The following is a 14,222-nucleotide window of genomic DNA, read 5'->3' as shown; positions in this document are numbered from 1 at the left end:
GAGATGAAGCAGGAAAGAAGCAGCTGATATTTGGACAGCACACATGATGCAAAGGAGGGTTTCAGTTGATGTGCACATGAATGATTTGTGTTTCCTCTGCAGGTGAAGGTAGAAAGTGTGTGTGAGCTGAATTGAGCAGCATGGATCAGTGTGAGGACAGAGAGGAGGGAGTCCCTCCCTCTAAAAGCACTCTGTGTGGGGAACATGAGAGCCAGACCAAAGCTCAGAGGTGAGATGACCATCTCTAACTGTCCATGACTCTTCTCCATGTCACAGCTCAGCACTCACATCACTGCTCCATCATTATTCACAGGAAGAGACGTAGAAGGAGAAGGAAAGGTAAACCTGAAACAGAAACTGAACCTGGACCTCAACCCAGCAGTGTGTCCTGTAAGAGTGATGCGTCTAAAGAAGATGTCATTGACTTTAAATCAGGCGTGTGTCGTCCTTTACAGAGGTAATGTGTGTGTAAATGTTGTTGTGTGTTTGTGAATAAATCCTCCATGATGTTTAATGTCAGCTCTGTGTCTTATGAGAGCAACATCTTAAATGATTGTATTAAAAGAGCTCAACAAAAAGATAAATCTTCCAAAAAGTCAGTAGTAAACAGTTTTACAATGTCTAAAATTAAATCAGCTTTTACTATCCATTTCATGTTAATTCTATTCATTTTTAGTTTTTATCTTTATTTTCTTTGTTTATTGATATTATTTATTTATTTTTCTTTTTTAGGTTTATTAAGAGACCTGAACTCAGCTCTGTGTCCTTAAAGAGTGAGCAATCTATAGGTCGCCTCATTGATTTTAAAGGTCGACAGACATCTGCTGCAGAGAGCTGTTAGTAAGATGAGCTCTTTGATGTCTGCTGTCTGATTTAAATGATTTTTTAAAATGTTTCCTGGTTTCTAAAATGCATCTCTGTAGGAGAGCACTGTCTCAAAGGACACACAGGCTCAGCTGTAACTGTCATTTTATCTGGTTTTAAGACACATTTGGACACAATTGGCTGTTTTTAACTATTTATTTTAATCACAGGTGTAAATTTAGACGTCACACATCTGGATCCTAAACTATGATAGAAACAGCTCCTAGCAGTGGGTAGTTTGACTTTAGCCTGGTGGCTAAGCTAACAGAAACAAGCGCGCCAGCTGTGCTCTGTGAGGATGATACGCTGCTCTAGAAAGCAAACAAAGGTTTGTGCAGCTCCTCTTCAGAAAAGTGTTCAGAGAGCAGCTGCTTTATTAGACAAAGGCTTGTTGTGTGAGCCCAGATGTGTGTGTAACAGCTGGATGAATGAGAACCATCACAGTCACGTCTCCATCGTTTGTTAATGAACTTCCTGTTGCTTGCAGATGACAGGAACACAAAGTGTTCATGAAACATTTGTGTCATGTGATGCTGCAGGATTTGTTAACATGTCCGTGATGGTAACATCTCCTCGTCTAACTGCAAACACATGAGCGCTCCTAACAGCAGCTATCACAGCCACACAGGCAGACTGTTTCTCACTGTTGCATTCAGGGACGTTTGTTTTCCTGTAAAAAGTTGAACTCTAATCTAAGAGGATGTTACTGACAGGAAGCAGCTGCATTATCTGCAGTCTGTGGCTGTGTCCCAATTCAGGATCTGCACGCTTGAAGTACGCATTTTAGGTGAGATTACATCACCGCCACGCGACGACGGCTGTCCCAATTTGAAGTGTACTTCAAATGCATACTCCAAATGCGCCATCGATTTCCCCAAATATCAAGCGTGGTCTGGTGCACGCTTCGTGGTCCCATATATCCCACAATTCATAGCGCAGCGGTGGGTGTGGATAATTGTGCCGCAAAATATGGCAGAAGGGAGCAGCCGAAGAGTGAACTGTTAAAAGTGAGTACTGAATATGATGTCACTTATTTATGAGCGAATGTGTAATAACGACGAACATTAAAACATGTGTGTGTGTGTGTGTGTGTGTGTGTGTGTGTGTGTGTGTGTGTGTGTGTGTATATATATGTGTCCTACCACACTCCAATGAAGGAAGAAAGTTCGTAGTCCTGCAGGTATCGGAAGCTTCAATGGGAATGAACGTTTGGCTTCAATAAAACCTCGGCAAATCCTGTTCACTTTTGGGTTGGCTCGCCATCCAGTTAACTGGAACTGTGGAATCACTGCTTCTCGATGGGGCTTGCTTCAGACTGGGTCCGTCTGTCGAGTCATCCTTTTACCAGATAACAAAAAAACCTGACCTATAAACAGGTCACAGGTCCATATAGTCACATACACCGTTGTGAAACAGCCACACTTACTTAGAACATTCAGAATGAACAATAAGTATCAGTAACTCTATATCTTAATTCAGCTAGCTCTGTTGTACAACAAAATTATATCACTACAGCATCATATCCTCTTAGGTGAGCTATAATTTTATCAACCTGAAGGGTTGACAATGTTCACAAAAACACCGCTGCTAGAGTTAACACTGTAGCTGCAGTCAGCAACTCACAGTAGCTCACCAGACTTGTACATTATAAACAACTCAAAGAACACAACTGAAATACAAGAATCGGCTTACAATTGAATTAAATTGTTACACATAAAACTGATTAGGACCATTTCTTTTGTTTTCGTTTCTTTTCTTTTTTTTCTTAAACGTAATACGGTCGCAGTCGCTAGCCATCTCACACACAGAAACACATTCAATTCTGCTAGCGTGAGCGCTAGCTGTTAGCTTAGCGGCTAGCGGACTTTCCGTCCTGTTAAGTCTGCCCTTTTGGGGTGGCTGTAGCTCAGGTGGTAGAGCAGGTCTGCCACCAATCAGAAGGTCGGTGGTTCGATCCCAGGCTGCCTCCTGGCTACATGCCAAATATCCTTGGGCAAGATACTAACCCCATGTTTGCCTACTGGTGGTGGTCAGAGGGCCTGGTGGCGCCAGTGTTCGGCAGCCTCGCCTCTGTCAGTGCGCCCCAGGGCAGCTGTGGCTACAATGTAGCTTGCCATCGCCAGTGTGTGAATGTGTGCGTGAATGGGTGAATGACTGAATGTAGTGTAAAGCGCTTTGGGGTCCTTAGGGACTAAGTAAAGCGCTATACAAATGCAGGCCATTTACCATTTTATCCTTAACAAATTAGGTTTTCCCCACTTTTCATACTCACCGTTGACCGGGTGAAACTCTGAACGACCAAAAACAACTGCAGCAGACTTGCTTTTAACTCCTAGCGATTCGATTTCGGGAACATTAGTTTCTATGGCACATGGCATTGTATGAACAGGAACGAAATTGCAACACAGGAAATCATGTGATCAAGGTCAACAGCAAGGGTCACAGGGAGCTCATTGCTGATTGGCCAAGTTAAACGACAACAGATAATCTTATTTGTCCACATCTTCCTTTAAACAAAAAAAAGAAAAAGAAATGACTAAATTGTTTACATCATACAGGGAAAAAAACTACTTTCCACTGCTTTTTTTTTTTCTAGCTGGGCTACAAGAGGCTTATGAAATGGGACGGTCTATCCTTCGTCGCGCTGCTCAGGTTGCCTAGAAACCATGATACCAAACGCGAGAAACTTTTTCATACAGCTTTGTTTGACAGAAATGAAGGAGAAAAAATGTTTTTTTTTTGTTCATTCATTTTTCATGACATCACTTTGATTAGTTGAGTATCTGAGGCTGAGACCACGGGACTGCAAATGAATGACGCATTTGTCGACAGCATTTGGAGTACACTTTGACCTGGGACACCCTTCGTCGCATCGCTATGATGTGATCGGTCTCCAAAGCGTGTGGTCACTGGATTGGGACACAGCCACAGACTAAAACACAGACTTGACACTGACATGGAGACGTGATCAACTGGTGAGACGGAGGGAACACAGAAACAAGAGGAACTAAACTAGAAGCCACAGGAAGAAGAAGAAGAGAGCTGCTCTGTCTCTGATTCTCATGTCTTTGTGTTTGATCTGTTAAACAGTCTGAGAGGTCACAAAGAGACCCAGCAGCTAAAGCCTGGATCATACTGGCTGCTGTTAATGATACTCCATCAGGACAACACTGAACCACAGTGGTGTTCATGGAAATGAGTGCAACTTTACACTGTATTACCAAAAGAACTGGTACTCTGAATCCACAGCATTTAATATGATGTCAGCCAAGAGTTCAGCATATAACAGCTTAAACTGTTCTAAAAAGGTTTTTTCACAGGTTTAAAAGTGTTTACAGGGATTTTTAACGGTTCTTTCAGAAGCACATACGTGAGGTCAGACACAGGGAAGCAGCAAAACTGACTGAACACAGATTTTAGAGGCTAAGTTCACATTTAAATAATGAAAGTGTGTGTGTGTGTGTGTGTGTGTGTGTGTGTGTGTGTCTTCATGGTTCCTCCACAGAGTGGACCAGCAGAGCTCAGAGGTTCCCAGTGGTCAGTCTGCCCAGCAGCATCAAACACAGCTGGACTCCATATTTATGGTCTGTACATGCACAACAACTACTTTTATTATTAATATTAATAATAATACATAAATTGATAGCTCCCTTTCAGAACACCAAGGACTCTGTGGATTAAATGACCAACAGAAAACAAACTTTGAAATCAGACGGTGCAAATGTGATCACAGGGAAACGTTTTAAACATCGAGGCTTTAAACAAAAACCAAAGTGAAACAGTTTGTAGTCGAGATCAGTGGGAATGAAGCTGAATAACTGTTTCTTCAATAACTTTGAGCTCTTAAAAAACAAAAACTAGCTGAAAGTCTGGCTGCTTTTATGAAAAGTACAGAGAAATTATGGGTCGCTCAACACTTGTGCACAATATAAGAGTTTAAATAAATCTAAAGAACAACCCAAAATCCTACAATCATACTGAGAATCATCTACAGCTAACTATCCAAGTGGATTTGTTTAAGACAGCTCCATCTGCTGGTGGCCCTCTGCAGGTGCATGAAAGGGGCGTGTTTATAGTGAAAGTAGTAGAGAAAGTTCACCCCATGGGAAGGAGGAGGACAATCAGCAGCTTCCAGCTCATATTCAGACATTTGACTTCTCAATGAAAGCAGCAAGTTTGAGTGTCTGTACCTTAATTAGAAGAGATAACGTGGCCATAGTAATTAGAGTTGATGGAGCAATGCTGTCTTTGTAATGTAGTTTATGATTTTTATACATCTGTTTGTGGACAAGTCCAGTTTTTCTGCAGAGCCTCTCAAGTTGGTGACAGCAGTAAACCAGAGCAGCAAATCAGGTCCAAATGTGTTGTTCACAGTGAGTGGGATCATCAGTGGCTGCTATGATCCTGCAGCAGGATGTGTTTGGTCAGAGACTGGATAGATCACTAAGTCATTGTTGAGTTTAGGGGGATGGTAGACAGATGGAGTAGGTTCAGCCAGTTGACACACAGTAGATTAAAAATAACTGAAGGCAGGAGCAGACACCTGTATGACTTTCCACCACTCACATAGATTATTGTCCCTGGGCAGAGCCACAGGGCTGGTAGATGTAAACAAACCTGGAGGAGAGGATTTATTCAACTGAGAAAAGTCACAGAGTTGTGTCTTGATGCTCAATGATCCAGGTAAGTGAATCCCAAAAAGGCTGATTCTGTTCATCTGGATGTTTTCACTGGGAGAAACGTTTCATCATCTTCAGGTGGCTTCTTCAGTCTCAGCTGACTGCAGGTTATAAACAGCACATTTGTATAATGACTGAAACCAGCAGCACTGAAGGAACAATGGGCTGGGAAGTCAGTGCGCATATTGTCAAGACCATTGATCAACAACCACTGATCAATGTCCATGAGTCCCATTCACAGAGTTTGGGAATGGCTGCAATCACAGCATTGTAAGATGGTGACAGATGTACCCTTAGGCCCCTCCTCCATTCAGAGATGGTCTTTCCCTTTTCACATTAATAGCCTCATTGACTCCGCCCTCAAACCAGCGTTCACATTTACTCAGGACCTTCTTGATGTGATGTTCTTCTGCCTCCCTGGCTGCTGTGTCTGTGGGGATGGTGTTTGTTTTGTGTTGTAGCATCCTGATGACGCCCAGTTTGTGTTTCAGTGGATGATGAGAGTCAAGAATGTGTCAGTTAACCAGATAAAGTCAGACTTATAATTGGTGAAGAGATCATGGATATGCCCCTTGATCATAAAGAAGTGGATGTTGTGTAGACTGAAGTTCAGAGTGGTGGGTCATTCATAAATATTCTGTTCCAGCTGCTGGAGGACAACATCATCACTTTTGTGAAGAACGAGCTGAAGAAGATCCAGAAGGTTCTGAGTCCAAATAAGCCCCAGTGCTTGGAGTTTCAGAGGGAGGATGATGAGCAGAGGAGCAGCAGAGAGGCATTTGTGAAGATCACAGTGGACTTCCTGAGGAGAATGAAGCAGGAGGAGCTGGCTGACCGTCTGCAGAGCAGTAAGAGGATTTATCTAAAGATTTAAGCTGCTGGATAAATGAGACACTTGTGACACCAGTGTGTTCAGTTATTTCTCAGTGGGTCAGAAAATGTCATCAGCATTTTGTAAAATACGATTGTTGAAGTTGTATTTTTATTATTATTATTGTTCAGAACTTCCTGCTGCAGTTTGTCATCGTAACCTTAAATCTGCTCTGAAGAAGAAGTTCCAGTGTGTGTTTGAGGGCATCGCTAAAGCAGGAAACCCAACCCTTCTGAATCAGATCTACACAGAGCTCTACATCACAGAGGGAGGGACTGCAGAGGTCAATGATGAACATGAGGTCAGACAGATTGAAACAGCATCCAGGAAACCAGACAGACCAGAAACAACCATCAGACAAGAAGACATCTTTAAAGCCTCACCTGGAAGAGATGAACCAATCAGAACAGTGCTGACAAAGGGAGTGGCTGGCATTGGGAAAACAGTCTTAACACAGAAATACAGCCTGGACTGGGCTGAAGACAAAGCCAACCAGGACATCCAGTTCATATTTCCATTCACTTTCAGAGAGCTGAATGTGCTGAAAGAGGAAAAGTTCAGCTTGGTGGGACTTGTTCATCACTTCTTTACTGAAACCAAAGAAGCAGGAATCTGCAGCTTTGAAGACTTCCAGGTTGTGTTCATCTTTGATGATCTGGATGAGTGTCGACCTCCTCTGGACTTCCACAAAACTACAATCCTGACTGACCCTAGAAAGTCCACCTCAGTGGATGTGCTGCTGATAAACCTCATCAGGGGGAAACTGCTTCCTTCTGCTCGCCTCTGGATAACCACACGACCTGCAGCAGCCAATCAGATCCCTCCTGACTGTGTTGGCATGGTGACAGAGGTCAGAGGGTTCACTGACCCACAGAAGGAGGAGTACTTCAGGAAGAGATTCAGAGATGAGGATCAGGCCAGCAGGATCATCTCCCACATCAAGACATCACGAAGCCTCCACATCATGTGCCACATCCCAGTCTTCTGCTGGATCACTGCTACAGTTCTGGAGGATGTGCTGGAAACCAGAGAGGAGGACAGCTGCCCAAGACCCTGACTGAGATGTACATCCACTTCCTGGTGGTTCAGGCCAAAGTGAAGAAGGTCAAGTATGATGGAGGAGCTGAGACAGATCCACACTGGAGTCCAGAGAGCAGGAAGATGATGGAGTCTCTGGGAAAACTGGCTTTTGATCAGCTGCAGAAAGGAAACCTGATCTTCTATGAATCAGACCTGACAGAGTGTGGCATCGATATCAGAGCAGCCTCAGTGTACTCAGGAGTGTTCACACAGATCTTTAAAGAGGAGAGAGGACTGTACCAGGACAAGGTGTTCTGCTTCATCCATCTGAGTGTTCAGGAGTTTCTGGCTGCTCTTCATGTCCATCTGACCTTCATCAACTCTGGACTCAATCTGCTGGAAGAACAACAAACAACCTCCATGTGGTCTAAATTATTTAACAAACCAAACCTACAATCTCTCCACCAGAGTGCTGTGAACAAGGCCTTACTGAGTCCAAATGGACACCTGGACTTGTTCCTCCGCTTCCTCCTGGGTCTTTCACTGCAGACCAATCAGACTCTCCTACGAGGTCTGCTGACACAGACAGGAAGTAGCTCACAGACCAATCAGAAAACAGTCCAGTACATCAAGGAGAAGCTCAGTAAGAATCTGTCTGCAGAGAAAAGCATCAATCTGTTCCACTGTCTGAATGAACTGAATGGCCGTTCTCTAGTGGAGGAGATCCAACAGTCCCTGAGATCAGGAAGTCTCTCCACAGATAAACTGTCTCCTGCTCAGTGGTCAGCTCTGGTCTTCATCTTACTGTCATCAGAAGAAGATCTGGATGTGTTTGACCTGAAGAAATACTTTGCTTCAGAGGAGGCTCTTCTGTGGCTGCTGCCAGTGGTCAAAGCCTCCAACAAAGCTCTGTGAGTAAATATGTGATCAGTGCAATGTGTGATGGACACTTAAAAACTTAAACATATTTATTTAAATGATCATCAGCACTAAATAAAGCTGATTTTATTTAATGTTTGATAGCAACAGTAAATGTCAGAGGGTCTTAAATATTTCTCAGTTTCAGCCTTTATTAAAGTCATGTCCAGAATCATGACTTTGATTTTGTAAGTAAACTTTATTTATACAGCAGCCTTCACATGCGAAAAACCACCAAGTGCTTTAAAATAGAAACAGGCAATAAAAACGGAAGATGAAACCATAAAACAGCAAACACTGAACATCATACAGCCTAAAACTAGTTAAAGGCCACTCTTAATACTAGAGTCTGAATAAATGAGTTAGTGGGAACAGTAACAGTTGACTGGAAGATCTCAGACTGTGAGAATAGCTGTATGTTTCTAGAAGGTCAGAAATATAGGCTGGGACCTGACCACACAGGGCACTGACTGAAGACGTTGAGAGACTGTGATGGAGCCATAGGTGATAATCATCAACTCCCTCATTCCTCCTCTGGTCTTATTGCTCAGCTGAAGATGAATTCATTTCTATATGTTACAATCAGCCCCACAAGTACAGTTACCCAGCAGAATGGAGAACTGTATTGGTGATTGTACTGTGCTGGTAGATTCAATAATATTCCTCGTGTCTCTACAGGTTTCCTGCTGTTAGATCTATTAGTTTGATTCTTTTTCAATCCTTCCTATGTCATCACTTTGATTTCTGACTGTACACAGTCTGTGAACCTTGACAGTTTGTGACAGAATCCAATGATCAGTGAGGATCCAGAAGACATTGACATTTACACTGCGCAGAATGAGACTTGAGACTTTATCTCACTGCTTTGTGGACGACTGATGGAAGGACTAATCATTGTATCTGCTTTAGTAGAAATAATTTCCATTAAACTTCACTGGTTCAGTCTCCCAGAATCTCTTCATCATATCTTGACTTTCTCCTGGAGTAACTAACCCTCACTCACGAGGATTATCACCTGTTCATAGAATGAGGAGTCATCTTTCCCTAACCTTCCACTATCCACCTATAAAAGAAAGTACATCTGTTATTCTCCTTCACCTCAGCAGTGCAGACAGTCAGCTCCCTCACTCATCACTGCAGCTCAGCTCACAGCTTCATCAGTGTTGCACCTCTTTGCTATTGGTACTGCTCAGACCCACTGGGGGTGAAGGAGTTCAGCGGTGGGCAGTTATTTGAATATTAGACAAAACCAACATTCAGTCAGGGCTGGGCCATATTATACCGTTCACAGTAATACCGGTACAATGTTAGGCAACAATAAGAAAATGAAATATTGCGATAGAATATGGGTAAAACGCGCATGCGCAGTACCTTTGTTTTCATACGCACATGACCGAAAAAGCACAGCGGCACAGGAGAATGAAAAGGGCGAAAGTGGATCGTTGAGTGAAAGGGATGAACCAAAATTGGTTTGTAAAAATGGTGCAACTTCAGTGATGTGGAACTGGTTTGGTGTTTGTCTGTCAGATACACAACAAAGCACATTTTTCTTGTAGAACATGCAAGCGGGCTGTCGTTATTGCCGTATTTGTCGGACTAAGGTGCTCGTAAATCTGGGAGTAATCTGGGTCCTAAACTCCGTCAAATTCAGGTCCCAAAGTCAAACGAACACTGCAGCATCACTGAGAGTTAAAAACTGTCTAAATTGTTTCATCTTTAATAAAACAACCAGCATTGACGTTTTACCAGGTGTAACACACACAGCACAGACATTACATGGGGATACAAGTTGGAGATCGGTAGCGTTACAGAAAAAACACTCAAATGTGCACTACAATGGGAAAGTACAAGAGGAAAAAAAGAGACCTCTATTCATGCTGTGCTTCCATGGTAGGACAGCATGGGAACAGGAAACAAAAAAACTCCTCCGCACAAAAGCACATAAATGTCCACAGCACAACATTGTGAGAGACATGACAAGCCACAGGGTTGGGTGGGGGTGAGGAGTAATCCGAAGCGAACACAGCAGCCATCCTGCACAGCGCTATCGTTCCAGCGTGGCACACAGACTCGCCGTGTTCCTCCGCAGGAAACAAGCATCGAAGGCGTTTGGAAAGGGAGGGGGATGAGTGTGTGCAAATCAGTATGTGTGTATGTGTCTGCGTGTCCAGAGTCAAGCTGAGACAGTGTCCTTCGCCCTGCCAGGCTAAGTAAACAGTCTTCCAGCCAACTCAGGTGGCCTTGCATAGGATGGGGAGGAACAGACATAACACAGTCGTTATCAGGGAGTTTTTGTTCAGCTCCAGCCTTGAGCCCACAGCTGGTGATGAAGGGGTAGCCGCATTATGATGGTGAATTTTCTTTTACAAACAACTCATGAGAATTTCAAGCTGTTTCACACTCCGGCACTGGTCTCTCAATCTCCTGTTAATAGCTGCGAGTTTCTCCAAGATGTTATTAGCCATCGATTCCGTGGTCTTGTCAGTCTTTTGCTCACAGAGCAGGTCCTGAAACCTCACGACCGCAGCCAACTGATCCGAGATGTAATCCAGCTTCTGCCATTAGGTGTTGTTCTGAGTGGATTCTTTCCTGATGTAATCCAATATCCGCTCAGAGGTGTTATTCTGAGCTTTCACTGCAGTCGTAAGCGCCTGTTTGTTCACACAAAAGTGTGAACAAACATGCTGGAAGTAGGTTGATAGGCAATTTTTCACAAAAAAACCCCCAATATATATTGAAAAAAAATTGAAATATAAAGCCAAAATCCCACACCACCATGAAATTTAAATTGCAGATAGTTGAGTCCAAGTTCCATGATCATTTGAGATGCAGTCACCCACAAATGAAACAGGTGAGCTGTGAGAGGCTGCAGCAAGATTCAGTTTGTGATCAGTAAGAATGATTTAAAACAATCACAGATATTTAGTTTGGGAAGCCGATGAACAGCTATGTATGGATGTGCCAGCAGGTACTAAACCAGTGTCAGTAAATCTACCAGCTCCTCACTTGTTTCTGTTTACCAGAATGTTTTCAAATTCCAGTTTAGATCTTTTTGTTCCCATTTGATTCAGGCTGAGTGTGCCTTATCTCTCAGAGAGAGGCTGTGAAGCTCTGTCCTCAGTTCTCAGCTCCCAGCTTTATAGTCTGAGAGGGTTGGACCTGAATATCAACAACCTGTGGGATTCAGAAATGAAGCATCTTTCTGCTGGACTGGCGATTCCACACTGTAAACTGAATACGCTGAGGTGAGATTGAGTGAGGTTGTTTTTCATCAAATTAGCAGAATTAACTAAGAAAAATGCTCCACCTAAACGGATATAGAAATAAATACTGTTTAATCAAAGTATAACATCAAGTCAGTTTAACATCTGCACTAGTTTTCTGATTGTTTAAGTAGCAGAGACTTATTGATCAATATCAGCTGCTTTGGTGTTAATGTCCTGACCTCACTGTCCGGCACATGGAGCTATTTGGCATTTGCCCTAGAATACCTGAATTGATCCTTCACTTTACCGAGTACCAATTTGATAAGTGTACTTTTGTTAACAGTGTATTTAAGCTATTAAAGGTAATTTGTTATTGTATCATAGTAAGGAAAGGAGGATTCCTGAAAAAAAAACTAAGTACCATTTTGATATTTTCTTCGTTTGATCAGTGTATTTTAACCACTGTCTGTCAGTGTGATTCATTTGTTGTATCTTAGTCAGGAATGTAGGATTCCTGTAGAAACAGAATTGCATACTGCTAAATCTAACAACATTTCAGTGCACCCTCACTACATTTTAACAACAGTGTTTGTTTAATGTTTATCTTTCATTTTTCAGACTCAGTCACTGTCAATTCTCAGAGAGAGGCTATGAAGCTCTGTTCTCAGTCCTCAGCTCTCAGTCCTCTAGTCTGAGAGAGCTGGACCTGAGTAACTCTGACCTGCAGGATTCAGGAGTGAAGCTTCTGTCTGCTGAAGTGAAGAGTCCACACTGTATAATGGAAACTCTCAGGTCAGGATTTAAATTTTTTCACTGCTGATCATTTCAAACTGGATTTATATTAAGGCATAAACAGTAACTTTATAGGAATGTCTGAATGTAAATCATTGATTAGTGATATTTGTTCACCTTATGTTTTTCACATTCTTCATATATCCATGCAGGACATTTGAACAGACTGAATATGTCACAGTCCCAGGTTTGGTGTTTTTGTAGTCTTTTAGCACCTCCTAGTGGTGTACTTGTGGAGTGGTGTCAGTCTGGCTGACACCACAGTCATCTCTGACTGGGATTTGAGGTTTTGTCAAAGTAGCAAACACAAAGAAAGCCTGGCTATGTTGGACTTTGTTAGGAGTTTTCCTGTAATTCAACTCAGATTGGAATAAGTGACACTCAGACAGGTTTTACAAATTAACGTGCACGGGAGAGAACTGGACAGGCGCCGTTCCTTCGCTTGACCTCAGTTGCTCTCGTCCGCTCTCCCGTAACACTGCTCTTTTATTGTGGTTACATGAATATGCATAGGTTCATTAACATATGACATCTTATAGGTATACATGTGAACAAAGAATACCTTGTGTGTGTGTGTGTGTGTGTGTGTGTGTGTGTGTGTGTGTGTGGTCATAAAATGACTTCCTAACCCTGCTGGCCTGGAAGTCCAGCAGTTCATCTAAACAAAATGCACTTAGAGTAAAACAGACATAGATACGTTTATCCTACCATAAAACAATAAAAGAAGGTACGACCTCTCTTAGGAGACGTGTGATCTATGCCAGAACACTCTGAGGAGGAGTGAACGCACTCCCCTCTTCATGCTGCACAGAGTTGTTACAGACCTCCTAGGATGAGACATTCTTTCAATCTACAAATGACTATATACTTCTAAGCATATATGAGATAAACAATAAGACAAGGTGTGTGACCTCTCCCATGATCCCAGGATGCGGGTGTGAAAGTCAGGGAGCTCTGGAATGCACACAAAGCTTGCACAACGTAACTTCTCTAATGAAAAGAGCAAACACATCTAAAAAACCTTAAGCAAAATGTACTTCTAAACATAAACATAATAAAATCTTTCAACAGACTTTGTGTGGAAGCAGCTCCCAGTTTGAGTTCAGGAGACACCCTCTCTACTTTGAAGATCAGCTTCAAACTTTCCTTTTTGATAAAGCTTAGAGTTCGAGCTGGATCAGGTGACCCTGAACCACCCTTAGTTATGCTGCCATAGAGATGGATAACAGATGGATTGTTGTTTTGTGTGTCTGCAGTCTGTCAGGCTGTCTGATCACAGAGGAAGGCTGTACTTCTCTGGCCTCAGCTCTGAGCTCCAACCCCTCCCATCTGAGAGAGCTGGACCTGAGCTACAATCATCCAGGTGACTCAGAAATGAAGCTGCTGTCGGCTGGACTGAAGGATCCAGGCTGGAGACTGGACACTCTCAGGTATTGAGAGAATGTCTGATAGAGGAGGAAGAGCTGGAAACATTTCCTGTGTTCTTCACTCACTTCCTAATTGCTTCCTGTAGATGAGACATGAATAATCACACATGCAGGAATATGTTCAGGGACAGACACACTAGTCTAGCTGGATAGTACATGGATATTTATGTAGGGGGTCTCCAAGGAGTCTGTCTGCAAGAACATTAATGATAACTGATAAGTCATGCCAAACTCTGGAACAGTCGCCCTTCACATCAGGTCTTCACCAACACTCGACACTTTTAAAACCCGGTTGGAAACACGTTTGTACTCTGTAGCTTTCAATTCTGACGAGTCTTTATAGTAATTACTGTGTATGTTTCCTATTTTATATCTACTCTGTGCAGCCCTTTGGCTCAACCTGTTTTTAAATGTGCTGATAAATAAATGTAGATTTCTTTGAATA

The 14,222-nt window shown here is 42.7% G+C and overlaps 1 pseudogene; it reads left to right on the top strand.

Moving 5' to 3' along the window:
- The first annotated feature begins 4,394 nt into the window (after positions 1-4,394).
- Positions 4,395-8,393, top strand: LOC120437985 (annotated as a pseudogene).
- The last annotated feature ends 5,829 nt before the right edge of the window (positions 8,394-14,222 follow it).

This window comes from Oreochromis aureus, linkage group 3 (assembly GCF_013358895.1).
Source record: "Oreochromis aureus strain Israel breed Guangdong linkage group 3, ZZ_aureus, whole genome shotgun sequence".
In the NCBI taxonomy this organism is placed as follows: Eukaryota; Metazoa; Chordata; class Actinopteri; order Cichliformes; family Cichlidae; genus Oreochromis; species Oreochromis aureus.
The sequence above is the reverse complement of the archived record's forward strand: the minus strand, read 5'-3'. Positions and strand labels throughout refer to the sequence as shown.